We start from the raw sequence: 27,332 nt of genomic DNA, 5'->3' as shown, positions 1-27,332 counted from the left end.
GACGGACCCCATATTCTTTCCCAACGCCTGATGTCTGTCCAAGAATTCGCATTTTAAATTTATTTAGAGCTGGAAGTGAGAGAGACCAGAGGTCACGGTGGTAATAAGCCAAACAGAAGGCAATAACGCGGCACTTGTCAGCTCAGTGCAACCTCGCCCACTCCGGGAACATGAAGCTGGAGACAGAGAAAGGCCCTAGCTCAGCTCAGCAAGGCAAACTGTAACGTGCAGATGGTTTGGATCCAGCCAGTGACAAAGCATTTAACAGCATCTGAATATAAAATGCATCAGTGTTGCTAGAAAACTATATAATCCAGAAATTTGTGAATAGTTACTTGACTATCACTGGTTATCTTTCTAAACTGTGCCTAGGAGTTGTTGACAATGCATGGCAAACACTGATTTTCTCTTAAAAAGAATGTAAGTCCCACGAGAGCCAGTCTTTTGTAGGTTTTGTGCACAGCTCTATTCAGGGTACGCAAAAGAGGCCTGGATCATAGTAGGCGGTCACAATCATGTATCACATGAATGAGCGGATAAATGAATCAGAGGACATTGCCTGTGATTTATTTGTACAATCACTTGTCACATGTGTATTTTTAAAATCAATTTTCCAACAAGCGTAAAGTAATCCGCCAAACTCCCAAATACATTTTTTTTTCTTCCTCGGCCTTCCTATCTTATATAAAGATTATAGGGAAAAGCTTGAAACTCTTCATCACATATGTCGTTCAAATGCCCTACCTGGCACCTCTGGTTTCTTTGAAGAGAAGTCTAATATTTTCCAAGCCCTGCAGAATGAGTCCATGCTAATCAGCCCAGTTTATATTCATAGCCAAACATTTTGCTTAGGTACACACACTTGTGCACACGCAGTGCAGAAGCGACATTATTAATGGCAGCCCTGATTAATTCTTACTTGCAAAACCACTGCGGAGACAAGCTTGATTTGTTTCCCCAGACAGTGCATGCTGCCTCCTCCCCCAGTAAGTGATCCCCACTTTGTACGACTACAGATGGTCAGATGAGGCACCCAGGGACACACATTGCCAGGCGTCTTGGAATGTAGTGCTTCTGTGAGATCTTTCTTTGTCAAACGGTTTTTAAAGTGTGTTCTGAACATAAAGGCTATGCTACCAGAGTAGGTACTAAGAGGAATGAAGACTTATGTGGCAGTACCTTACTTAAAGCAATTTATTTATTACAAATGCATTTTTTTGGTATGAAATCACTATAATAATTTTTACATGGATTAGGAGGAGTGGTGAATGAGAGAAGAAACAGTCTACCATGGTTTTAACTCAATTCTTATTCTTCTTGATGTGAATAGCAGTTCTTTACAGGTTGGGGTACCACAGGGAAAGGGAGAAGATAACTCTTTTCCAGTCATTTCCATTTTGTCCTGAAGACTGAGGTGCAAAGGTAGTCAAATACCAGATTGAATTGGATCTTGCACGACTTTCTCCTGAACGAAAATGCGAGAAAAGATGTAGAAAAAGGAGAAGCATGACAAAGAAATTCTGCAGTGAGCATCAGTAATGTGAACTGTCCCTTCCTTCACCCACTCATTTCAGTAAGGTATTAACTTCACGCCTACAGAGGTCATCGAAATGGGAATGTGATTCAGTAGCTAAAATCGTTTTACTTTTTTTAAATGGATTATTCAACCCTGGAAGTTTATTTTAAAACAGACCTACATTGGCAAATTAAAACACAAAGAATTTACTAAATGTGAAAAGGTCTGTTCAATATTCTGAGTTTTAAATAAGTCTATTAAAACTTACAAGGTTTTGAATCTTAAATTTTCCAAGTTATGACATAAATATATTCTGATTTGTAGCTCATTATAACATTCAGGGAGGTTGTTTTGCATTTGAGATGCAGAAAGACAAACACAAACTGATATAAAATAGTACAATGTATCACGAGCATGAATAATATAATTTCAGAAGCTCTCAATACAACAGCATATACTTCATTTTGCCAATATGATAAATGCATGTAGCCGAGGTTTGTTAAATATTAATATGTGTGTGTACATAATCATGTCAATGATATTAATTAAAACATATCCAGTTGTCCAAGAAAATGTTAATGTGAGCCCCAAAGCTTCAACTTTACCATTTTTAGTGTTTTTAAAAAGCATATTTTTATATGTGACCACCCTCTTTTTTTCTTAGGTTTGTATTAATCATTTTCCATTCCAAATACAAAATTCCCTCAAGCCATTTGGTTGGGAAAATATAATTGCTATTTCTGATTGTTATTGATAGCAAATAAGACTGATCATGAAACTTCTCCTCTGGAAGTTAGAAATTGGCTCAGAGAACAAGAGCTCTGCCGCCAGCTGGAGTTGTTACCTTGGGGAAGTAATATAACCTCTGTAAATTTCCTCATTTGCAAAACAAAGGAGTCAGCTTACTCAATTTCTAAAGACCCTGCCAGACTGAATATTCTAAATATATCTGTGATCTCTGACTCTCACTAGTTAGTCTAATAAAAAAGGCAATGCCAACTTTTGATCCGTTTTCTTCTCTACTATTGTAATTATTATTGATCTTGCAGAAATACTCTAGTCCAAAGCCTCTGAGAGTATTTGTAAAATGGAGACACAGTGCTATGAGAAAACAAAATGGACAGAAGTTTCTGTAATAATGAATATTTAATTCCATTCTCTGGTCAAAGCATTCTACTGGGTCTCACGGGAGCCAGGGGTAGGTCTCTACTCAGGGGCTCACTTAGGTGCTGTCACCCTGCATGATTCAGAAGTTAGTCTTCATACTCTAGGATTCTAAATTTCAGGTTGCTTCTCCCCAGACAGGGGGAAAGCTTAGCTGTAGTAAGGAAGAGCCTGGGAAGAGGAAATGTTGCATTTTTTAACTGTTCTGAAAGACACCTATGTTGCTCTGCTGAGCAGCTCTGCCTCGTTTTCCCTGGCATCAAAGCAAGTCCTGCTTGAACTGGCCATGGGGGAAGGAAGATTTGGCTTAGAGAGATTTTGGCTCTCACTGCTTTACAGCTCCTCTCAGCTTGATTGGCAAAGCTCTGGATAGCAACACCACCCACTTCTTTCTCTTTTTGCCTCCTGTTCCTATCAGCCCTCTTTCGATTTCCCTTGCTGAGATATGCAGAGGTAAAATCTGGCTCTGCGGCCGGCAATTCTGAGCACAGATATTATGCAAACATAGAACCCAGGAGTGCCTGGCTTTCTCCAAGCAGCTCAAGCTGTGCACTCTTTGTAACTGAGTGCCAGAGCCCTCTTTTTAACGAGGAATGGCATGTCCACTTTCACTCCACTCCTAATGGGATCACCAAGTGATTCAGGCTATAATTGTTCTAAATGTTTATGCAAAGGGCCTGCGAGGAGATACAGCTGACTGTTTAACTGATAATTATAGAGTGATTAAGCTTGACATTTCCAGAGAATTAGGAGAAAAACCTACTAGATTCTAGTAGGGTCAAAAGATGAGGCACCTTTATGAATTTCAATACTGCGACACTCCTCTGCTTAGTGGAAGGAGGCATATTAGAAAATATCCCTAAATATTATTTAAAAGATTTTATGCTAATGGACTATTAAACATTTAATGCTCTGTTAACAAATGGTTATTTCTCCATTAAGCACCATCATGACCTATGCATAGTTTATGAACATTCCTATTGTCCTTGAGAGAAATCACATACTGTAAGGGATAAAAATAGCACCGTATGAGGAGCAGAGTGTAATTTGCATCAGGAGTTCAGCTGATATCATCTAGCTCAGAAGCTTGTTTCCAGACATTAGACTCCGGAAAAGGCTCAATAACCTTTCACCAAAGCTGAATGTTCTGGAAGTGACTAAGTCCCATTTCTTAGTGAAGTACATTGAATGACTTTCTTCCAGTCTTTCAAATGCAGCCTTTTCTCCTTTGTCTGCACTCTGCTAGTCCCCTGACAGAGCTCCCTCTCCATCCGACAAGAACCAACCTCGCCCACTCCTGTCGCCTTAGAGAACCACATAGACCCGTCACAATTAGAGGCCATTTTAGCAGTCATCTGCTTTAACTCTCTAACAATACAGAATCTGAATTGCAGAGGTAAAATCCTGACAAACAGCCACACATTTCACTGGTATTAGAGACTGGATTGTGAGCCTGAGACCTAGATCAGTTCTTTGTTGTTGCTCTTTCTCCCTATTTAAGACGCATGACATGGTCAGGAGCAACCTCCCCCATAATGCTGTGACGACTTCTCCACCCGACCGCTTTGGTTGTCCATTCCAGAACTGCTCACGACTCTCCCGCAAGGAGGATGCTCTGTGGCTAGCGTGTGCTCCGGGCAGGCTTTGGAAATTTGAAGAAAAGGTGAGTGGTAGTGGGCAGGTGAGAGTGCTCTTTGTTGTCGGGGGACACAGCAGTGGTGAAAAGCATGGCGGAGAGCATGGCGAGCTTACACATGGCCCCGAGCAACAGTGGCAGCACGCCATGGGAAAGCGCGATCACATGGGCTCACACAGGAGGTAACACCTTGGCTACATGAGTGTGCTGACCTTGCCTCCCGGTAGGGCTGGGCCGGAAAAAGCACTGCGGCAGTCGTCTTAGTTTGGCCTAAGAAGCCTGTTGCCCGTGGAAATGCAGTTTCCCTTACAGCACCCTGGCTCCAGACCCCCTGCCACTCGACTGTGTCGAACTTCAGCAGTTCCTCAGCTCAGATGCCAGAGGGAGGGTAGGGAGCAGAGGGATGAGGTGAGAAAGTAAAGGAGGGTGCGGAGGGTAGGTTGAACGTTGGGTGCTCAGAGCATGGCAACGGAAGCGAGACATAACTCCAGCTTACAGAAAAACAAAATGTAACTTCACTTTGGTAGTGTCCCTCATCCAGAGCATTTAGTTCTCCCAAATCACAAATTGACCTATTTCTTTCCCTAATTAATACTCTTCACTTTTGTCCTAATGACTACAAGATTAAATCCAAACACTTTTGCATTGCAAACCAAGCCCTATGATGTGGCCCTTCTTACATTTCTTATCTATCGTCATTTTCTGACAGTCCCTTTGTTAGGTGGCTAGTGAGGGATTCCAGATCTCCCAGGGACAAAAGTGGGTGTGTCCCCCATCTTTGTCCTGCCCCTCCCTAATTCTCCATGCCTGGGGGAGGAGGGAACACCCTATGAATCTGCCAATCAGAACTTGGTGTGGCAGCTGCAAAAGAATGCAGAGGACTCTCCCATGGGTCAAGCAGTGTAGGTGCCACAGAGTTCCCAGATTGACCTAGAACAACCTGCATGGGTAGTTAAGACTCAGGTCATGTGACTCCCAACTGTCCAAAGTGGTTCCATGGTGACCTCTGAGCCACAAGGGAGGTCCCCAAGGGGCACTGTAAAACAAGACGCAGACCATAACCAATCCCTCTTTTTTTTGTGCCTTGCCTTCTGCTCTCCCTTTGCTGTGACAGTGGGCCCCGTCATCTGTGGCGTATGTATCATGTTCTGTAAACCTGTATCTTGCTCTTTCCCTCTAATCCCATCTTTCTCTCCTCAATGAACCTCACTGTCACGCTTGCCTAACCTTGGCGTGTCTGGTCATTCTTCAGCCATGGGCACCCCAAGAACCGACATTTTCACGCTGAAACCTGACACCTTACCGGGCTTGTTATCTTCCCATAATTCTGCAGTTGTTGCGCTCCTTCCCCACACTACGTTGTTTCAGGCTTCCTTGTCTTTGTTCGTCTGGGTCATTGCCGCCAGGCTAACTCCTAGGTACGCTGCAGGCTCTTCTGCCCCTGGCATCTTTCCTTCCCCTGCAGGATGAGCTGCCCCACCATGCTTTCCTGTCCCCCTGAGCACCCTCTTCTGGGACACGGCACACTGGGCCAAGTGTTCCTCAAGTTTAGGAGCTGTGCCCTTGTCATCTCTTAGCACGGCAATAAACATATATTTTCTATCCCATACCCCGCGGTGGTTGTGGAGTAGGAAGGGCGTCCCGGGTGAATTGAATTTTCCAGATACCTGCTGTGTAGAATTACCTAGGTCTTAGATGTGATGATAGGAAATTTATCTCAAAATACTTATGCTGAGATTGTTCACAGTGAACTAGAGGATGGAGATATTTTCCCATTATGATTTCCACCCAAATTCCACAAGCAATTTGGATTCTATAAATGCTTTTTATAAACCATAGGTTGTTATATGCAATATATTTGCTCTCACCATCATTTACTGTCATTATCATTGTCACAAGTTTGAATCTAGAACTCAAGACTAGATTTTAAATGACAATATATGGCAACACCTCATGCTGTGTTAGAGCAGGAAATGGACATAAAACTGCTGTCAGCCTGCCAGTGTGGATATTTACCAAGGCACAGTGCTTCTCTCCAGTTTGTCGGGCCCCTTCATAGAAGACTCTGCTTTATAATTTGTAATTAAGAGATCCCTTGGCAAGTTTAAAAGTCATCATTCATCCTGGAGACTGCGACGTTCGTTACCTGGGCATTTGGTAGCCGGCGGTGTTCGCTGGCTTCCTCTGCAGCAGCGAAGGGCCCCAGCACGTTGCTGCACAGCCTCTCCTGCCCAGTGCCACCTTCCATCCCATCTCTGACACTTAAAATTACTCCAACATAGGGTTAAGCAGAGCGAGGTTCTTAGACTTCTTATTTTTTTGGTCATTTTTCTGCACAAGATTCTAAACATTTATACCCTTTTTGATTTTATCTTCTGAAAGAAACATTTATTTATCATATACTGTGTCAGACACCATGCTAAGTACTTTAATATATCATCAGCATCCTTGTATTATTCCTTTTAATTCTGAATTATTTATTACATTCAGAAGTGTGCAGTCAGTAGTCTGCTCTCTCCATCTTTCTTAACTTTTTCTAATGCAAATTAGTTCACTTGGAGAAGGGAAAGAGACGAGTAAAATGTACAAATCTCATTGGTTAATAAGTGATTTTCCCCCAGACAATTAAATTTTGTGCCGCCGAGTAGCAGCACTTGAACAATCTTAGGGCGGAAAGCTTAGTGGGTGTTTATGGCGCTGGTGGAGAAAGATTTTTCACACAGAGATTAAGATATAAAAGTAAAAAGTTTATTTTATTTTTTTAGAAGGATAGAGAGAATGGGAGAGTGAGAGAGAGCAAGCGAGAAAGAGGAAGAAAGAGAGAAGGGAAAGGGAAGAAGAGAGCAGGGAGACGCGTGGCATCCCAAAGAAAGAGAAGGGAGATGCCCGCAGCAAGGCCAAGTGGCTAGCTGATTTTAAGGGGGAAGAAGAGAGAAAAAAATAGTGACTTCCATCAGTTGATAACAAGAGCGGCAGCAGGTAGATAACAAAAACTGCAAGGATGTCAAAGTCCAAAAGCTGGTTTCCTGTCCTTCCTTGGAGAAGGGATCATCTCAGGAGATGTGAGTCTGTCTTCAAGATGTGGTTGAGGCTGTAGTCCCTTCTCTTGCTGTTTACTCAGGAACTCTGTAAAAGCAAATTTCCAAAAAACAATTTTGAAAGAGAGATTTGCATCTCTTTTCCATTCATTCAGCTTTTTCAGAAGTTGTGCAAAACAGAACTCCTGGCAGGGTACGTGTTAGACAATTCATAGGACTGATCTTTAAGCATTGCTGGGGAAATTGTAGGATTAGGTATTTTCCTGTTATTTTTGCAAGGCCTCCGCTTTCAAATGCAACGTGCTCTAACTCAATTGAATGCAGCAAGATGTAAAAAAATTACAATATTTTGCATAATGCTCATTTATCGCATGCTCTTTCTTTTGGCTCTTCCTCGCCACACGCTCTGTTCTGGAAGCCTGGTTATCCCAGTGTTTATGCATCCCGACCTTGTCTCCACACTCAGCTTCCACCCTCACTTACAGCATCTTTGCTCAAGCTACCTTCATCTTTTTCTTTTAAAACAATTGTTTACTTTTTATTAGGGCTTTAACTTTTTTCAATTGCTAGCATTTTTTCACAAATCTTATTAGTGATTTGATTATCAAATTGTATAGATTTTGAATAGTCTGGGCCCAGTCCTATTTTTTCTTTACTCTGTCATTTTTAGAGGATGATATTTCAGAATATCTGGAATACATATAGTATTTTGTGAACTAAAATAAAACCTTAAGGCTCCCCCACTGGTTAACTGAATGGGCCCCCTCTTGGCCAAGGGGATACCCTAAAACTGAATTGCCTGATATGAGGAGGGAGGTCAGACAAGCCTCATCATGCCCCCCCTCCCTTCTTGGCTATATCCTTTGTAACCCATTAACAGGCCTCAGGCTATGCAAGGCAAACCTGCAGGTCCACAATACACAACAAATATATCTCTGGTAGCTTGTCTCTGATTAACAGATTTCCTTATCTAAAAATATTCCAAGCCTTTAGACAAAGGTTTATTTCTTAACCAACTACAAGTCAAAGAGTCTTTAAACCCACCTATAACCTGTAAGCCCCCCCACTTCAAGGTGGCCCACCTTTTCAGGCCACACCAATGTATACCTCTCACCTCTTCCTTTCCATCACCTCCTCATCCCTGAAACTGTGAACAGCGCGTGGGGAAGAACATGCACTTCCTGTGAGTGTCTGAGAATGCATGTTTATTCCAGCGGCCTCACAGCCCACCTCCAGGTAACCAGGTGTCAGCACTCAGGTGAGTGCATGGCTGTCGCTGCACACCGTGCCTTCTGGGCTAGGGAACACCTGGCTGGAATCACAATGTTTTCCTTGGCTGTCGGAACAGCCATGAGCGGTTACAGCAATTATCATGCCCCGTGCAGACGACTGTTGCCTTGCGGTTTGAGTGGACTAATGGAGGACAGAATCCAGGCAGGAGTAAAATATCTCCACCATAAACTGAAACGCTTTGCTGTTTGAACTGTTGCCAGTTTTTATAACAATTTCCATCTTAAGCTGGCTCAATACATATTTAATGAATTCTTCTATAAAACCTTTAACAGCCCTCAATTCATTTCAAGTGGCAAATGACTCAGCAGTTTGAAATGATGAGCTGGAAGCTGCCTCTATATTCATTACCTAAAAAGAAAAAGTGAATCTTTACACAAATGTTCTTTCCTAAACAGGGTTTTCTCCTTGTGCTCACATTCATGTGCTGTGCAAACACTTCCGTCTGCCGATGCTCTTCCTCTCAAGGATGTGATGACACAACAGGCGTGCTGACTTGCATGACGGAGAGCCGTGATAGGTACTAGGATTACATGTTATGCAACTTTTGTGTCGTCATGTATCATCAGGCCCTAACGACTTCCTCTCATGTGTCACTTACTCATTCAACAGGTGCTATTGATATTTACGTTTTATTTATAAAGTGCAAATAAGATTTAAAGTACTTATACACTTTATAAACTGTATGAAATATATAAATATGTAAAATATATAATTAAGTATATTTACACTAAGCCAATAAGAACACTGGCCTCAAGACATTCCAACGCACAGGCATGTTGGAAGGTATTAAAAAGACACCTCTGACCTGAGAAATGACTTTTGACTTGTCCCTGGTACCATATACATTGTGCTGCACCCAATAAATCTCTGCAAACTCTGGTAACTTAAAATGCTGGGATATATACTGCCTTTAGAAGGCCTTCAGCTTTGAGGTCCTTCAAGGGTCTCAAATGCCTTACACCAGTGATCCTAAATGGGTAATAGGGCCACGCCCCGCCTCCCGCCCACACACACACACACACACACACACACACACACACGCACAAACCAACCTGCTCATCCCCAGAGCCCTTTGCTACCTCTGCAGCCTCATCTCCTACTCGTTTTCTCCGTCCTCAGCTGGCTCCTGCCCACTCCGGCCTAGGGGCCTTCTGACTTGGCACCCTCACACTGGCTGTTGCCTCTGCCTGCTATGTTTCCCCTTTCCAGAGCCTCATGACTCTGCTTCGCCAACTTTTTGGTTTAAAAGTTACCTTATCAGTGACACTATTTAAAAAAGCCCTCCCAGTACTCTGTCTCTTCCTTCCTGGATCTATCTTTTACATAGAACTTACCACATTTTATTTTATTATGTATTTTCTTGTTATTTGCTACTTCATTTCTTCCCTACCCAATTAATATATAAAATCCGCAAAGTCAGAATTTGCATGTGTTTTGTTTGCTGCCTCATTTCCAGTGCATAGTACAGTGACCACCACATGGCAAATTCTCCCTAACCATTTGCTATATGACTGAATTAATGAATCAGTGCAATATACGCCTATATGCACATGCCTTTTGTTTGCTATACAAAACCACACAGCACACCAAGATTCCCAGCAAGTGTGCAGAGAGGAAGCAGCAATTTGTAGTGTGGATATGCTAGGTAAGCTATGATAAAACAAAGCGAGCCCTGGAATCCACCATATGTTTTACTTTAGAAATCATAGTCGTTGCTGGTTCATAGTTTGTCCAACCTGCCTGACATCAGGTTAAGTGATTTTTTTCTACAAAATCCAGACAACATCATCACAGTTACTTCATAAACATGGTTTTCAGTTTGCATATAGATGCATGTTATATTCAAAAAGGTCCCCCCCAATCCAACTACTTTACATAAAATAAATGAAATCAAAAAGGGCAATTGATGGCAGATGTGTATTCTAATCAAGGCCCCTTCCTAAGGGGATAGAGGAATTGCTTCTGCATCCTTTCCTCCAAGGTCATGCTACCATTCCTTGTTTGGGAAAGTGACTCAGAGATGCCATCCCTTGGCCTCATAGGCCACCATATGACTTTAATGACCATGGTGGTTTCTTCCAGTTAATGACACGTGTCCTCCATGTCATCTATATTTCTAAGTTTTATAGATTAGGAAATCATGGTACCCCTTCTCCAAAAGCAGGTTACAAAAGAGAAGATGAAAAACTTAATCCTAGTCTAGTAGGCGGTATCTTCACTTTTTGTTCTACATTGTCATTGCCATTTTTAATTAGTGGGGAAAATACCCTAACCAATAATGGCAAGAAATACTCAGTAGTCTTCAAGGAAATCTGCTTTGAGGTGGTCTTTTTAATAAGTCCCCTTCAAAGAGAAATTTTCTGAAACTATTTTTTTCAGAGTCATACGTCTGCTAGTTAGTGGCTCACCTGACACACGGGACTCAGTGTCCAGTATATTATATTCCACGTGTGCCGCTGCCTTGTCAGACAATGCCTGATGGGAAATCAGGCACATTTGCGTACCACTGCTGAATTCCTGCGTCCTGGGGAGGCAATGCTATTATAATTTTTTTTTATTCTTTCTACCTCCACTGCAGCAGTGAGGATGTCTGGTATCCTTGGATACCTGCTAGGTTATGATGTTCAATTAATGAAGACAAAGTTTGTTTTCCAAAGAACTACCGGCTCGTTTACTGGAATCGGTAATTCCAAATCACACCTGCGATGTGCCCCTTTCTAACTCTCTCAAGGCTTGCAAAGTGTTTCAGCTTCAAGGCTCACAGAGACGGCTGGACACGAGCCAGAGAGGAAGCAGACGCTCCGAGCACCGTTGGTCTGGGGAAGGGGTGAGTGAACAACACTCAGACTGGGACCTCCTGCTGTGCGTGTTTATTGGAGACCTCCTCCAGAATCACAGCCACAGATCTCTTCTGCCTGATCAGAGGGACAGAAGTCATAGGTTGCTGCCTTGTTTGAGGTTAAGATCAGGTGAAGTAAGAGAAAGTCAAATAGGGCTTGGTTTCCATCTAGGACACTGCTACACTGCAGCTGGCCTCGCAGCATCTCTAGAGCGGCTCAGCCAGATGATGGAGCAGCCCCTGGCACCTGCTATCCCTTTGCGTTCTAGAAAGGTACTCAGAACACATCCTCCAGGTCTCCGTTGGGAGGCAATGACCTCTGCCGGCACACTCACTAGTGCTTTCTTCTGTGGGGGCTTCCCTTCCGCGTCGTGCCTGTGTCTTGCTCATGTTGCCCCCTCCGCCTGCAGCACCCCTCGCTCCGCACACTGGGAAACACTCACTCCTCAGGGCCCACCCAGACCCTCTGCCTCTATGAAGCCATCCCTTCTTCCCTCCCCAAGGAAATGTTGGTGTTTCTTTCCCTATGCTTCTACTGTAATTCACACAGACCTCTAAGATAGAGGCAGAATTCATTTCCTTTTTGATATCTACCTACCTACCTCCTTTCCTAAATGGTAAGCTTTGTAAGAAGAGAATTATGTTTTTTCAAACTTTGATTTCCCAGTGCTCACAAGAGTGACTGACAGAGTACACACACTCAAAAACTTCACTGAATGAACGAATGAGTAATTCTTTGGGTCTCCTGGAACTCAGGAATAATCATTGTTTTTAGTCTTTCACCTTCTTTTATCCCCCAGGGCTTAAGCAGTGATTGATGACCATTCTAGATTAGAAGGAATGTAGGCACTAAAATTTAAGACCATGGCTGCAAGGCAGCAACAGGCAGGGGCAGAGACAGATTTGGAGGAGGGATGCCATCTAGTCTTTTCAAGCCCAGAAGTCACATTCCTCAGCCCCAGGGGTGACTTAGACTAAAGTTGCAGAGCTCTCTGAGACTTCAATTCCCAGTTAGTCTCACTTATGCCACCTGCAAATGAGTAAAGGAATCAACAGATGGCTGAGGTCTATATTTGTAGACTAGAATTACTGGGGGAAAAAAATCCTTGTAACCAGCTCCTGAGTTTAAGGAGAAAATTTCTTCCTTTGCCTCCTTCTGGATATGATCATGAGAGAGGATTGAGGTCAGACAGGCAGTCATCTTTGAGGAGCATGTGGGCTAATTTTCTCAAGAGGCAAAGTGAGCAATGTTCCATCCATGACTTGTTGACGTAGTTTAGCAACATTTGTAAAACTGTCATCAATCAGTGGCCACTGATGAGGCAAATGGGACAAGGCTTATGATAACATGAACATTAATAATGAGGAAATCACCATCCTGCCCACATAGAGCTGTTCTGAGAACTCTGCTAAACGTACAAGTCATACTAGTGACTTGGGAAATCATGTCATGTCATCAAGGGATGATTATGCTATATAATTCATTTTAGGGTGTTCAGAAGTAGCTCTCCCCAAATAATTTCTTTTTAATAACCATATACTGCTATTCGTAGTATTCCAGGCCTATTATATTTTGCTTAGTCCAACATGGGCTACTTCTATTAATATAGGACAGGATGCTAGTAAGTCATTTCTAGGTGGAGAAAGGCTTCTGTTTGTAGATGGCAGGCACTTTTTATCTGGTGGCAGATTATATTTTACTGATTGAGAACAACTGATTGAAGTAGGTAAGGCTCAAAAAATGCCACACACAATACCAATGGGAAGGAAGTCACACTATATTTACAGGCATTGCCTTTAAAGCAATCCAATATGAGAAGTAAAAAGAATTTTGTTTAGTTTTCTTAAAAACTTCCTCTGATCTCAGGGAACTGAACTGAATACAAAAGAGCTATTAAGAGAATTGAATTTTCAGCTCATTGAAACCACATCTTCATAAAGACAAGATAGAGCTCTTATAATCCTTAATTTTCCACCAAAAATGTGCAGTTGGAATCAGTTAACATTCAACCCAGGGCCAAACCACTGTGGAATCTGCCATGTTGGACTGGGCCATGTCACACTCCAGAGGCGGTGGGAAAGCACAGCACACTGGCTGGACAAGCACCATCACAAGGTGTTACAGTGCACATGCTTCTCTTAGACTGCATGGCCCTTGAGGGGCTACTGTGTGACTGGGAGCAATGTGAAAGAAAAGTTCATTACAACTCGTTAAAAATGAATGCAAACCTAAATCAATTTCCATTAGTTAAAGTGTAGATATCACATGTGTCTTGGAGAATTTTATTATAAATTCATGCTAACCCTGTGAGTAATGGTGGCTAGTCCATGTCTACTTCCCCAGTAAAAAGGAACAGGCATCTGTATCCAGTACTTTCTTATTAAATGAAATATTTAAAAGACATCATCTTGTTCCTCATGACCATGTCCTGATTATGTCAAGCCGAGTTAGTTAAGTATATAAATTCGAGTAAACAAAAGTGACAGATACATGAAACGCATGGGGACACTCCCATAAAAACCATCTATGCAACTCTTTACGAGGTGTAGCAATTCACAGGCCACCATTCAGGTATTCAAGAGGAGAAGGAGCCAATCTTCCAGTGGTACTATGCTTGTGTCAACATCTCACTTTCTCTCTCCTCTGCATGGGTTTGATTTTTTTTCACCCAAGGTCTATGACTTGCTTTATGAAGACAAACGGAGGAGTAAGAGAGTTCTGCCATATTCTTCCTTTTGTCTTTCTTTACATTAATGAATGTATTCTAGTCTACCCTTTCATTAAGTAAAGCTCCTTCATGGAATGCATGGAAAACTATTAATATCTCTAATATCTAGTAGTAAATATTCTCAGACTGTGGTCCATGTTTGCCTTTCCCCCTCCTACAACTGCAGACAGTTGTCGACTGTTTAGAAGCCCTGTATGGAGTTTCTGGGAGCTTAATATATTATATACACTGTGTCAGGCATTAGCAGTAAAACTCTGAGCAGTACAGAGGAGGCCCCTGACCTAAAGAACTTATAATCTAATGAAAGAGAAAGGCACGTGTGTGTATAGGACAACATGATAAACTCTGAGATAGGAAATTCCAGGTGCTGGGAGAGCATACAAAAAGGAACCTAAACTGTGTTAGGGAACTAGAGAAGTTTTCCTGGAGGAATTGATAATCAAGACTTGAAGGACAGCTAGAAGTTCCCTGGGTAAAGGGATGAAAGGCGGCTTGTGCCAATCGTCAGGAACAGCATGAGTGAAAGCAGAGAGATGTGAGGCCATGTATATAAAAAAGGACATATCCAAAGGTTTAACCCAGACATGCTTAGCCCAGAGCCCACTTCCTTATCATTGACCTATAATTTGTGGACCCTGGTAATATTAGTGAAGACAGAAGACAGACCCTAAGAACGCAGGAACAAGCCAGTTGCACGTCAGAGCTGAGGCTTTAATGATCAACGCTGACCTGGGCGTCCAGAATGCGTAGCTCCCCAGGAAATGCACACAAGCCACAGTGTCGAGGGGAGGGTGCAGGTCAAAGGGAGAGGTCGCCGGACACATCAGCAGAGAAGGTCAGACAAGGCACAGCAGGGAGAGAGAATTTCCAAACACAAACAAAACCACACAGAGCAGAGTAGAGCAAGGCGAGCTGTCAAAAGATAAAGGAAATATTCAGGAACTAAGAAATTCTCAGAAAAGAAAGGAACAGAGCCAAGCGAGCAAGACAGCAGATGTGAAATAACAAATCAAGACAGAGTTTGCTACTGGAGACAGGTTTCTGCCTCAGGCCTGGTGCTTTTTATAGTTCTTGTTGAGTTCCAGCCCAGAGTCTTTACGGCAGCTGGCCCTTCCCTGGCTGGGATGCGGGCGAGGGAGCAGGTGATGGGGACATGTGGTCAAGGCGACGTCTGTCAGAGATGGGGAGTCGCAGGTAACAAGAGATTCATCCTGAGGAGAACATGCAGAATATGTCATAAATACTTGTTATTAATAGACTAGTTTCTCTACGTTGCAGAAACTCAATAAAGATTTGTTGTATGAATCAATGAATAAGTGAAGTGCCCATTTATTACATTATCAATGACTACAATAAAGGAAGGGGTACCTTTAAATTACCTTTCCCCATATTGAAAGATAATGGATATCCTTTTTAATGATAAGGCCATCACCAAAGATGAGCCTTAGATTCCTGATTCCTTAATCAATATTATAAAATTTTAAAATAATATTTTTCTATATTGTAGACTTATTAAAAAGAGAGATCATAAATATTAGAGCAGGGAAGGCCTAATTTTGCATGCCTGTCCTACCACTGACCAGCCGCAACTCCTCTTCTGGAAAACCTGGATAGTCATACTTAAATCCCAAGCTATTTGTAAATAGAATTGAGAGTATAAAAATAAAGCTTTATATTTATAGCCAATTGATTCTGTTGCAAAGGTGATAGGGCAATTAATTCATTGGTGAAATGTAGTCTTTTCATCAAGTGTGCTGAAACAATTGCATAGACACATGAAAAAGTGAACTTACACCCTCACCTTACATCATATGCAAAAGTTACTCAATATGATCATGGAGTGAAAGGCTAAAACAATTTTTATAAGAGACCATAGGAGAAAATCATTAAGACCTTGTGCTAGCCAAAGATTTCCTAGACAACACATCAAAGGAAAAAAAAAAAAAAAAAGAAAGAAAAATAGGCTGGTCCAAAGGTAGTGACTTATCTCACTTGATTCTTCAGTCATTTAACTGAACTCCTTGTTCTACTACTTTACCCCCTTCTCACGACTGTACTTGTCTAAAAAAAATTTTAAGTAAAAAAAAAAAAAAAAGAAAGAAAAAAATAAAATTGATAAATTGGGCCTCATCAAAATTTGAAATGTTTGTACTTCAAAAGACACTATTAGGAAAATAAAAAGACAAGTAACAGATTGGCAGAAAAAAAGCTCAAATCTGATAAAAAACTTGCATATAGAATTTACAAAGAATACTTAACAATTCATTTATTGAAAGACAGACAACCCAATTTTTAAAAATTGGGCAAAGGATCTGAACAGATATCATCCCAAAGAAGATATGAAATGGCCAATAATACACAAAAAGACATTCAACATATTATTTATTATGGGAATGCAAATTATTATTAAAATCACAACAAAGTGCCATTCCATGTCCACTAGAATAGCTGTAATAGATAAGACAGACAAATGTTGATGAAGATATGCAGAAATAGAAACCCTCATACATTGTTGGTAGGAATATAATGTGGTACAAACACTTTGGAAAATAGTTTAGGAGTTTCTCAAAAACTTAAACATAAAGTACAACATGATCCAGCAATTCCACTTGTAGTTACATCAAAAGAAATAGAAATGTATGTCCCACAGAAAGACCCGAATCTGGATGTTCATAGATGTACATATCAACATTATTTATAATAGCCCAAAACTCAAAATGGCTTCAATGTTCACCAACTGGTGAATGGACAGACAAAACATGTTATAGCCATGCATGGAATACCATCCAGCAATGAGAAGGAAGGAACAACTGACACATGCTGTGTCATAGATAAGTTTCAATCTTCAGGTGAGTGAAAGAAGACACAAGATCTGGCATCTCGTCTGTCCCACAAAGGTGAATTTCTAGGGGTGGAAAGTAGCCTGGGGCCAGAGGGGAAGGGTGTGGATTACGTTAGCCGCAAATGGGTGGAAGGGATCTCACTGGGGCGGGCAGGTGTTCTAGAACTGATTCGTGGTGATAGTGCCATCACTTGCTAAGTTTAGTAAAAATTACTGTGTTTTACATTTTAAGTGGGTAAACTTTATGATACGTAAAATATACTTCACTGAAGTTGTTTTTTTAAAAAGCCAATGGTAAGAATTAAGTCAGTTGATCATCACCCCAGAAATGTTCATCTCTTTGTTTTCTTTTTCACCTTCTTGCATTTTACAGGGAGTGACAGAGAGAAAGCGCCATGCCGCCTCCTATTTTTCACCCCTTCTTACATAAACCAATTTTTTCCATTAAAAAAATTAAAAACAACTAAGGAAAAATCTAAGTGATCAGTTTTTACTCTTAGAAAACTCCTGTTTTGGCTACGCATTCAAGACAGGGCTCTGAATAAGCAGCCCTGAGGAAAGGACTCGGTTTCCCGAGCAGCCTGCCTTTCCCCCCGCCGGCAGGACAGCACAGATGCTCCGCACGGGGCCCAGCTGGTGCAGTCCACTGTCGCCGGCTTTGCCGAGTGCCTGGGTGAGGACGCCGGCCTCGGCATGTTAGCAATCCTTATTTGCTGGCTCTAATAGATACATTTTGCCTCCAGCAAAAAGTCTGAGAAGAGTTAATAAGAATAATGAGCAGTAGCAGAGAATTAATGGCCTCTTTATGAGAGATGGAGTTTGGTGTTCAGTGTTCTTGAATAGGAAAATTGTTTCATAGGCAAAATTAACTGGAAAGAACTTATTTAGCCAATTTTAAGATAATGGGTTTGGGCTCCTAAATGTCAGTAAATGCAGAAAAGAAGATGCCAGATAAGGTTTGAGCCACTCACAGGGTACTTCCTCAATTACAAAAAAGAGCCCACTTGCCCCTGTGCAGAGGTGGAAGCAGAGCTATTCACATCTCCTTGCTAAAGGAAAACAAAGGCCGCAGTCTCTCTAGGTGCATGTGAGCTTTGCCTTGGTTTACCTTTTGCCTTGCACAGTATTCCCATTGTTTCCAGGAATGCTGAAGCCATCAGGGCATGCACGGTACCCTCAGCGGCCATGGTACACTCATGGGGGTGGAGAGATGCTTCCCTCCCCCGCTGCTACCATGACCCGTGTCCAGCACAGCATGTCCCGAGAATGCCGAGCCCTGCCCCGCTGGCCAGCCCCGGGTGAATCAGATCCCCAGTGGGTTGTGGGCTCCTCCAATTCCACAGATGGCCCTCATACGACAGAGTTAAAACCAGCCAAGGCAGCTCACCTGGACACAGTCTGCTCTGTGAAAATTTTAAGAGGGAAGAAAATGAATTGCCTTGAGCTCCCTCTGACAAAGCTTTCTTCCCTGAAAGAGCTCCCCCGACAAAACTGAGCAACTGGGCATGTTTACCCACTGCTCGGGACAGCTCCCCCGCAGTCCTGGGACTGCTTTTCTTCTGGGGATGTGAATGGACCAAGCAGGCAAGCGATTCTGGAGGCAGTCTGCACGCTGGCTCAGGCCTCGCAGCTCCACAGCACTGAGCGGAAGGTGCCACAGAGGTGACTGGCTTTGAAGGAAATTCACGGAGATAATCAATTTGATCACACTGGCAGACACTGAGGTATTTGTCAAAATGTCAGGGTTATGGAGAGTGCCAATATATTTGCTTTTCAATGCATGCGTTTTTGTAAAAGCCTGTATCTAATGTGACATTGGACATAATCATTTTTCCCCTTATCAAGTTTTCCGTTAGGAAATATTATATGTTAGTTTTCTTTTGGGGGTGGATTTTATACACAGAGGCTTCCTGCCACACAGAGAAAGGACACTTACTTGTTTGCGTGTTTGCTTCTTTTAGGAAGGTTTCAGAAATGCCTAGCAGTCAGTGAATAACAGGCCCATTCCTTCCCTGCTAACCTAGAACTCAGCTGAAAAGAGAATCAGAGATTGAATAGAGGATTGGCACAGGACAGAGCCTTGGGCCCCTTCCTAAGGAAGGCCACGCAACCTCCCACACCTCCTGTCGGAGCAACCAAGGCAGCCTGCTACTTGTCTTTCTCTGCTACCCACAGAAGATTTCTGAAGTCCAGATTAGTCCACTGCCTCCCGGGCAGATGCCTGATTGCCCGACAATGAAGTCTGACCCTGAGTTATCATGGGTGATTTATTTAACGCCAAGAGAACTGCATGGCTGATCATCCCAACCCAGAGACTGTTTAACTTAAAATGGAAGAGGTAAAAATAATCAACTCCTACTGAGTGGCAGTGTGCATATAGCTACTATTATAGCCTGAAATGATCATTTCTCATCTAATTAATGGGAAAGAAGAACAATCTGTTGCTCTTCAAGTGAATTATTGGGTCAACTAGAGAAAATGTTAAAAAAAAAAAATACTGCGTAGGAGAATTCTTAAAACAGAGGCTGGTCAGCTGTAAAAAATGCTATGTGAAAGACACACATATACTGGGCCATTAATTACTTTGGTTTCTGTAGATTTCAAACAAGACCTCTTGTTTCCCTCTGGAGAATAGTGGTGTTAAATAGGTAATGCTGACTGCTGGCTTCCTGCTCTTCCAGGAGACATGTTTTCTGACTAATGTAGACGAGTCCTTCCCCAACCCAACCCCTCTGCACTCTCTCGTGTGTGGTTGGCCGGATCTGCCTACTCTGCCCTGGAATGTTTGCCTTGCAGGAAAATTTAAGATTTTCCTAGTTAATAACATAAGAATATTTTAGAGATGCTATTTTGGTACTTTCAAAGCTCTGGACTTGGACCTGGGTTTGTGACCTAGTTCCTTATCAGCTGCATAATCTTGACCAAGTATTTAAGATTCTGGGTCTCATTTTCTTTATATGTAGGCGATCATAACAGCTACAATTGTAACAGTAAACATTTAATAAGTGTTGGCTACTGTTGCAAATGCTGTATGTGCATCAGCCCATTTTATCCCCTCTATAACTTTGAGATAGGTGTCATAATTGTGCTTCACAGGTGAGGAAATTGAGGCCCAGTGAGGTTAAATGTTAACTCCAAGGTGAGGAAGACTGGAGCTAAATGGAAAAGATATACAAGACTGAACTTGGGGAAAGTGCTTAATCAATGTCCTCCCTCCTCTTTCTCCCTCATTCCCACATCCTTACAAACACTTCTCTGCAAGCCTAAAAACCACCATGGATGTAAAGAATGGGGCACAATGCACTACTTTCAGAATTCTGTCTCTTTTGCTAAAGGCACAAAATATAAGATTGGTCAGCTGGGTATGGTGGCTCATGCCTATTATCCTAGTACTCTGGGAGGCTGAGGCGGGAGGATCGCTTGAGCTCGGGAGTTTGAGACCAGCCTGGCAAGAGTGAGCCCCCATCTCTACTAAAAATAAAAGATTAGCCAGGCAAGATGGTGTGCACCTGCAGTTCCAGCTACTGGGGAGGCTGAGGCAGGAAGGTCGCTTAAGCCCAGGATTTGAGGTTGCAGTGAGCTATGGTGACACCACTGCACTCTACCCAGGGCAACAGAGTGAGATTCTGTCTCAAAAAAAAAAAAAAAAATTGGTCATTTTACAACCACACAGTGACTGTTTCTTCTGGCTTTCTGAGTCTAGCCTGGTGTGCTATTTGCATTGTAAAGTGTAGTGTATGTGTTAGGTAGAGCACATGTGCTCTGATTGAAGAGCATCGGGCTGGCATCGGGAAGCTGGTGGCTGGCCTAGCCCTGTAGCTGATTGCCACAAATAGAACCCTGGGGGCTCCTTGGGTACGGCACAATCATGTAGCCTCAGTTTGCTTATCTCTATAATGGGATTTTTAACAACTGTTTTCTTCTAGTTCACTGTAAGGATGAAGCTGTACAATGACTATAAAAGTCGTATGTAATTAGAAGCACCTTTTAACTTGAAAGAGACTGATGCTGCATTACTGAAGAAATACGAGTCCTCAATGGCACAGCTATATCCATCTCTGCTGTGGAAGGGAAGACACAGCTATAACACTGTTTCACTCACCATTAGCTGCTTTGTTCTGAGCACTGGCCAGTCAGAGTGACCAAGGCAATTGCCATTTCTGGCCACACTTCAAGGCACCATTTCTACATCTCAGCTCAGTTGGCGGCTTCTCTGGGGCCCACTGGCTAAGTCAAGCTAGAGAGCTAGTGGCTCTTGTTGGATTTAGTCCAAAAGGAAAAAGATGAAAACAAATCTGTGTTTAGAGTACCTGTGAAATCACAAGCTGTACCTCCTTCATTCTCATGTGTGGAGAAACAAGAGCCTTGCTGGGATTTCTGCAAACAGGATTCTTGCAGAGTAGCTCCACTAAACGGTGAACAGGAACACTCTGGAGATGAAATGTGTGTGTGTGATATATATATTATACAGAGGGAGAAGGAAAAACTGATCATCTAAATGCACATCACATGCCGGAGCCAGACTTCTTTCCCAGACTCAGCCCAGGCATATTCAGCCTGCTGAAGAATGACACCAGGAGGTGACATTTCAGTCTCAACTTTTCATGGCAGAAAAGAAGAAGAAAATAATAATTAGTCTCCCAGAAGAGAAAGTGCAGAGGTTGACCCTCCTGCAAAGGTTACGAGGGGTATTCACTCTTTCTCCCTGCTCCTCCACCCGCCTTCGTTCCACATTTATTGAGCAAAGTGCTGACACATGAAAAGCCCTCCAACGGCAGGTATTTCAAAGTGTGGTCTAATTCAGACTAGGCAAACCCAGCTCCATGGTGATCACCTTTGTTTCTGACAGTGTAGAAAAGGAATTGCACTAATCCTCTCACCCCCGTTGCCTGGGCCTCGCTCCTGGGCCTGAGTTCTGGGCGGCAGGGCAGCTGGCTGCAGAGATACCTGCAGACTGGGGCCCAATGGCAAGTCCTCACCGGCATTCTCCGCTGTCTAGGAGCTATTCACTACAACTTGTCCTGTCCGTGTCGTAGCTTTAAGGTAGCGATGCACATTGGCAAGGGAATAAAGGAAACCACAGTGTTGGGCAGTGGAGTTTTTAAGGCAGTGCCTTGCACTTAGCCATTGCTCTGGTTACTGTAAGTGCCATGAAAGAAATATCCACCACATGCTCGGAGCTCATGGACAGAATTCTGAACAGTTCGCTTCCTTTGCCCTGGACTCCACTGTTGCTGTCACTCCCGTTTTCACTCTATTTCCCTGACCCTGTTGGTCGTCAACCTTCCAGTCTTCTAACATGTACTTTCTTTCTCTCCGTCCCGTGGGCTTCACGCATCACGCCTGAGCCGCCCACCTGCTCCCTTCCCTGCTCTCCTTCCCTCTCGCCCGCTGCTGCTGACCTTTCTGGAGCAGCCCTTCCTGCTTGGCCTGGGCCCCCAGATGTCCCGCCCCACTGGAGCCCCCCGGATCACACTCAGACCCACCCCACCCCATCTAATCGACGGGATAATGTGATCTGAATAGAGTAGTGCTCTCCCTGCTAGCATAGGGTTACTGAAAGTCATAAAATTAGACGACTGGTATTTTTTAAAATTTGCCCAAATTTATCTGGCAAGCAAATGTCATATTCAAAATTCACTCCATCAAATTTTGCATTTATAATATGTATAACATAGAAGCCCATGCCTCAATTTGCCATCTAGTTCTTGAGACAAAGCATGAAAAATAAATTTAAACAATCCAGTACTAACCGACAACAAAGTCCACAAGGTAGGTGTTGTCACGGGGGAGAGTGTGATGGATTGCTTAGCGAGAGGCGGAGTGAAGGCTGTGAGTCCAGAAGGTCACCAGGCAAGTCTCTACGGCGTGGCTGGTGGCCGGGAGGCAGCCTTTCCTGAGGAACTGCATTAGGAGTCAGGTGGTGCCGAGCCGCGAAGAGAACGAAACCCTGGCAGTGTGGGGTAGATCAGCTCTGCAGGGGACATTGAAGATACTATTTAAAACCGAAGTTACATTGAATTTACTTATGTCTGTTGTTTCCATAAAAAATAAAAGCAAAACAACAACAGCAAACACAAATGGAAAATCCTCTCTGAGCCCAGGAACTTATATCCCCTTTTAAGCTTTTGTAACTAAGCACAAGTAATCATTTGTTTTATAAATGGCCTTCGGAATGACTTAATATTTGGTTTGGTTTTACTAAACACCACTGTACAGATGAAAAGCAGCAGTTTCATCCCGGGAAGCATGGAAATGGCTCAAGCACCACGAAACTAGCCAGACTGACGTTCCCTCTCTCCAACACTGCCTCCTTCTCCACAGCCCCGTCACCTTGACCTCACTGACCTGATGCTTTTGAAGCCCAAATCTGCTTTTGACCTATTCTGTCCCATTATTGGCTCAAGTTATTTGATCTCTGACATGTCATAAATATTCTGATAGTGAGATTTCCAAAGGAGCAGCTTGCTTAAAAGGAGCTGGGAGCAGCCCTTTCTGGAAGAGCCCTTTGCCTGGGTACTCTAAGGCCGTCATCTGCTTGGCTTCTCTGCTGAGGCTTTGCTAGGATGACCTTGGGCCTTCTGTTTACTGGTGTCTAATATAATGGCAGCAGAGTTTAGGCTGGAGGTAGAGATTCCTTCAGGAGTTGGGCACTGTCAAGGTCTGCTCTCCCGATTTTAAGGCAGGATTTTGTGTTGCTGATAGATTTGGGAGACACTACCTGCCAGCCCACGGTTAAAAGCAGTTGGTTTTAACAATATAGATGGTAAAAAATGTAATGCAAATACGACTGAGCACAGCTGTGATAAATGTGTCTCACCCAGGGTAGTGCCAGCAACATGGTCTGAACTCATAGCTCCCGCTGCTGGGTAGCAGCATAAATCCAGTGGGATGTGTCATCAGCAGCAAAGGGTGGGGGGAACCCGTGAAGGAGGAGTTTGTCTCTAAATCATGGCAGAAGTAAATAAATATCTTCAGAATCCAGGTGATCATCCTTTCAGAAGAGGGCCCGTGGGCACGGATTTATTCACCCTGCACCGAAAGCCATCAGAACTAGAGGAAACGCCAGTCTGCAACCGTTTTTCACCAAGGTGGGGCAAGGGTGGAGTAATGCCATTATTCAGAGAGTGTCATTTTAATTTCTTTTATTCTTTCATAAAGTTGAAACATCATAATTATAACTTAAAGTATTATAGTTATTGTAGATTTTCATAGAAATCAAGTCATAAATCAGTGAGAAAAAGGCCTTTGTCAGATCATGCGCTCCAGTTTCTGGCATAGGAAATTTATGGTCACCATAGGCGAGACGGCTCGCGCTGTGACAGGGTCCGCCTGTGTGAACAGAGACAGACCGTGGGATTTGTATGCTGGCTCCAGCTTCATTATTCTCGCCATTACAGCCATGACAAAAATGACCGTAATAGCGCTGCTTTGTTTGTGCGTCTCACCTCACAGTTTATAAGCTGTTCCCACGCATGTCAGTACGGCACACCACAGGAGGGTGACAGCTGCTACGCCCATTTCGCAGGCGAGGACGTGACAGACAGAGAACGAGAACTGTGTGCAGTTGCGGGGAGAGGGAATCATTGATCTGAGCCCGGGCAGATCACACGTGTTGCCAGCAGGCACTCCATGCCACTCGCTATCCGCATTGCTACAAGAGTTGGAGGGTCTCTCTGGCCAGTGACCACTGGAAAAATAATGGGGTAGCACAAAAAGACAGAGCCACTGCTCAACTTTCCAAAGACCCAACAATCAAATTGCTTTGAATAGTAGGGACAGTTACAAGAATGACTTTCAGAAATCAAGATACCTCAGCCCTAGCCAAAGGGACATCACACTTGTCCAGATCAAGGTACTCTGTACTTTTTGTTTGATGCATTTCTCACAGGAAAATTTAGATTTAATTATGTGATTGCTTAGTTAAATCTGTGTCTCTCAGGAGGCTGCAAGTTCCATCAGAGGAGGAATTTTATTTGCTCCTTTGAGCACCGTGTTATCCCCGTGTCTAGCACAGGGTCTGGCACTCAGTAAGTATTAATAGAACGGTCGAAGGAGTGGACTAATGGGAGGGACAAGACTGTAAAGGAAGAGATAGATACGGTTTCCAGTTCAAGCAAGGAATCTCACATTAAGCATAAGGAGCGTTAGCTGGGGCAGTCTGACCAACACCCCAGTCCCTGTGACTCTGTGTGCTTCAGAGTGGAGTCACATTATCGCAGCTTCTTTTCTCAGCCACTGGCTCATCGTTGTGGGAGAGCAAAAAAAAAGTCAGCCCTGTTGAGGGTCAGAGGGGAGGAAAGAGTGGGAGAAATAGTAGCTGATGGAACAGAAAATAAAATTTTTGGTATACTAGGATAGCCACAATTCAGGGGAAAGTCGTTTCTCTGTGTGTGCAGTTGGAAATAACCCTTATTACCATTGCTTCTAATAGATAACCCGAACTCCAGTTCTAGCAAGGCAAGCACAGGGCATTCCTTGGTGAGGGTTCCTCCGCTTTCTGACTGTATCTAGTTAAGCATACACAGCTAGATTTGTTAGAAATCTGGAGTTAAGGGGATAGGTAAAGCTAAGTACTAGGACTGGAGCTTCAACCTCAACCTTGGCCTTATTAGTAGTAAATTTAACAGAACTGAGCCAAGTAGCTTTGGTTCCAACTTCAGCTTCTTTATTTTTTTTTATCTTCTTTGCTTTTTCTATCTTAACTGCAGAGTTAGAAAGGTCATGGTGAGGTCCAGTTGACGTATGCAGCATCTCAAAATGGTAAACGGCCTGTAATGAGGGTAATGATTGCCATGCACTCAGCACCACTAAGTTCTTGAAAAGACTGTTAGTTGCTACCAGCAATAGAATATTCCTGGAAGTCTTTAAATTTGTTGCCATTGAGCATCAAGACTCTAATTTGCTGCTCTTAAATTAGGTAGCATTTTTGCTTCAGTAAGACATAAACAATTTATATATGTTAGCAATTACCAATACATATATTTTTGCTTTTATAATAACTTTGAACAACAGGTTGGACGGAGAAGGTTAGTTTTCCAAAAGTAATTGGTAGTGCAAGCAGTGTCTCACTGACACTTGTCTCTGGTTGGCACATATTCCAGCTTTTGAGAATGTTAATATTAAATAGGGAAAAAGAAGTGTCCCATTAGTTAAACATTAAAATGAGTCTTAACAAATAAGTGAGTCTTCTTCATCCTCAGTGGTGTATTTTCGTGACTGTGGCTCACTGTCCTGCTGCCTTTCTCTGTGTGGGTCTCGTCCTCTCTCCCCTGTCACATGAATCGTCATCTCAGCTCCCCATGCCAAGGCCTCAAATGCGTAAGACAGCCTTGATACATAGTAGGTGCTCCAAAGACATTTGTTGAATAATTGCATTAACACCAGAGGAAAAACCTCAAAGCCATTCAGAATTATGCTTCTACCTGGGGAAATTCACTGGCATGGAGAAGTGTGCCATGAATTAAGACACCAGAGGAAACTTTACATCCAGAACTGAACAGAGCTCACATAAAGACATGATTGCTGGATTGTGCCTAAGAGGTGCCCCTTCCATATCTGGAATGCCAAATCTTGCTCATTCAAGTCTTCTTCAAAGGCAGGTTCTAAAGCTTCCTTAATGTTTATAAAACATTTTGAGATCTCCCTGAAAGTCATTAGGGAATGAAATGTTAGTAGTAGTTGCAGCCCAGCTAGAAGGCAAGCTCATCAAGTAACTCCAGGAAAAGTTCTCTAGCTAACTGGATTTTGCTTGTTTTTAGACACCTGCCAGAAGTTTTGCACACCCTTGGGTCCTTAATTACATTTTAGTTTCTGAGATTTGGTTTTATCTTTCCTTCCAGAAGTCCCCAGAAAACATTCCTTGCCTCAGCCCATTCATGCTGTATACACTTCTATGAAATGCGGTAGGTGGGCAGTGAATGAGGATTTGGAGGGACCATTTTGGACTTGGGGACTCTAAGAAAAGTTTGTTTCTTCTTATCATGAATCTTGGCAAAGCTGAGATGAGAACCCTATCTGCTGCTCACTGAGAGATTGGAGGAAATCTTCTGATTGGTGTTATCATTTCTATTTACAGGCAATAAAAATTCAGGTGCAACATTAAGGCACCTATAAGATGGCACAGTGCAAATTGAGCTCAGCCTGATAATCAACTCAGGAATAAAGAAACGTAATTTTGCATGTTCAAGGCTCGAGCTGATCTCTAGCCCTGTGGGTACCAGAGCAAATTTCCTGATATTACCTGTTGGTCACCCTTTGCCTCATTAAACGACT

General features: G+C 42.9%; 1 long non-coding RNA gene across 1 annotated transcript; it reads left to right on the top strand.

The window, feature by feature from the left end:
• Positions 1-1,245: 1,245 nt before the first annotated feature.
• On the top strand, positions 1,246-9,739 carry LOC123641150. The gene is made up of 3 exons (XR_006736233.1): positions 1,246-1,525; positions 4,182-4,343; positions 9,043-9,739. It is a non-coding gene; the product is annotated as an uncharacterized LOC123641150 (long non-coding RNA).
• The last annotated feature ends 17,593 nt before the right edge of the window (positions 9,740-27,332 follow it).

This window comes from Lemur catta, chromosome 7, assembly GCF_020740605.2.
Source record: "Lemur catta isolate mLemCat1 chromosome 7, mLemCat1.pri, whole genome shotgun sequence".
In the NCBI taxonomy this organism is placed as follows: Eukaryota; Metazoa; Chordata; class Mammalia; order Primates; family Lemuridae; genus Lemur; species Lemur catta.
This window is presented reverse-complemented; position numbering and strand designations above follow the sequence as displayed.